We start from the raw sequence: 2,251 nt of genomic DNA, 5'->3' as shown, positions 1-2,251 counted from the left end.
GGTTCTTGAGGGTCTCGAGTGGAACCAGAAGCAGTTGCGCTCAGGTGTGGGTGACGTGCAGAGATATGAAGACAGGTATATATGGATGGCAGGTTAAAAGGGGGAAAGTGGATGGAATTCATTCATCTCAGCAGAGTGGAAAGACAAAGAGAAGAGAGAAAGAGAGAAAGTGAGTGAGAGATGGTTAGACAGAGTGTGTGAGAGAGAGAGAGAGAGAGGTTTCAGAGGAGCAGCTGGCGGATTCCAGCGTCAGTCTGCCGTGCAGCAGGAGAGGGCCTTCAGCTGAAGTGTTTGTGGGGCCCCTGTGGTTTTTCAACCAATAAATCCACTGCACGTCTTTAATACGCACCGAGTGTGCAGGCAAAGGAGTGCTGAAGGATGTATGGTCATTACTCAGTGGCCCACATCTGAGAGAAGAGTCCCAGCCTGGCCTGTGCAGTAAAGCCCTCGCTCCGCCCCCTGTCCGCTCTGGGAGCTCGCACTGGCAGCTCTGCTGAGGTGTGAAAAAGAATGGATCTCTGGAGGCTTGATAAGCTCCATGTGGTTGCAGCCACCAGTCTGCAGGACAGGACAGGTAACGTTTTCCCACCAAACTATCCATTCCCTGGTCCTACCTACACTCTGTTGTAGGCTTCTACGGAGAACCCAGCAACAAAGTGGAAGTTAATAACTTTAAATTATCCAGTGAACCAGTTAACAAAGGTGGAACAGTTATGAAGCAGGTAGCAGTGCCACCTCACTGCTCCAGGTAGAATTGGTGTGGATTTTCTGTACATCTTCTATTTGTCTTCTATGTGGGTTTCTTTGGATTCTTTAGGTTTCCTCCAACCTACCAACCCATGGGTCGACTGGCCATGCCAAATTGCGTGCACATGGTGCCCTGGGATGGACTGGCATTTCTCAAGTGTTTCTGGAATACACTCTGGGTTCTCTGTGACCTTTGAGTGTTGTATTTGTGTTATATTAGTGCATTGTGCTTGTATAAATTATTTAGAATAGATCGTGGGCATATAAGCCTTTATTATCGCCACATATACATTACAGCACAGTGGAATTCTTTTCTTCACATACCCCAACTGAGGAGGTTGGGGTCAGAGTGTAGGGGCAGCTATGATATAGCGCCCCTGGAGCAGGGAGGGTTGAGGGCCTTGCTCAAGGGCCCAGCAGTGGCAACTTGGCTGTGCTGGGCCTTGAACCCTCGATCCTCTGATCAACAACCCAGAGCCTTAACCAGTTGAGCCACTACTGCCCCAAATTATTGTACTTAAATTTACATTCATTGGTAGATATCCCAGGGGCACGGTGGCTTAGAGGTTAGCATGTTCGTCTCACACCTCCAGGGTTGGGGGTTCGATTCCTGCCTCCGCCTTGTGTGTGTGGAGTTTGCATGTTCTCCCAGTGCCTCGGGGGTTTCCTCCGGGTACTCCGGTTTCCTCCCCCGGTCCAAAGACATGCATGGTAGGTTGAGTGGCATCTCTGGAAAATTGTCCGTAGTGTGTGATTGTGTGAGTGAATGAGAGTGTGTGTGTGTGTGCCCTGTGATGGGTTGGCACTCCGTCCAGGGTGTATCCTGCCTTGATGCCCGATGACGCCTGAGATAGGCACAGGCTCCCCGTGACCCGAGGTAGTTCGGACAAGTGGTAGAAAATGAGTGAAAGCGAGTGGTAGATATCCTAATCCAGAGCAACTTAATTTATCTCATTTTTACAGCTGAGCAATTGAGGGTTAAGGGCCTTGCTCAGGGGCCCAGCAGTGGCAGCTTGGTGGACCTGGGATTCGAACTCACAACCTTCCAATTGGTAGTCTAACACCTTAACCACTAGGCTTGATAGAAATTGGTTCTTTAAGGGTTCTTTAATGGTTTGTTGGATAATCAGTTCCTTGTGGGTTCTTTAGATAGTTATAGATTCTTTATTTTCTAAAGGGGATCAGAATCAACCGACTCACCAACTTTTCTGACACAGAGGGAAATCTCTGCTCAAGGGTTGGATGAATTGAACAATTTTAGAGACAGAAGGGTTTGTTTGTAACTCGTGTTTTTTTAAAGGAAAAATTGTATTAACCTTTTTTATTTATCTGTAATTTGAAAGGCAATGAGTCATTTGGGAGTCGACACTTTTAGGTTAAGTTGAATCAAAGGCTTTGATTCACTAAAAGGGATTAGAATTCCCAGCACTAGTTTTTGAGAGAGATGAGCGCCATCTTCTGTTTCGGGATCTCGCTACACTTCCTGTATCATCATCATCCACCT

This window comes from Tachysurus vachellii, chromosome 1 (assembly GCF_030014155.1).
Source record: "Tachysurus vachellii isolate PV-2020 chromosome 1, HZAU_Pvac_v1, whole genome shotgun sequence".
Taxonomy (NCBI): domain Eukaryota; kingdom Metazoa; phylum Chordata; class Actinopteri; order Siluriformes; family Bagridae; genus Tachysurus; species Tachysurus vachellii.
Note: the sequence above shows the minus strand (reverse complement) of the source record.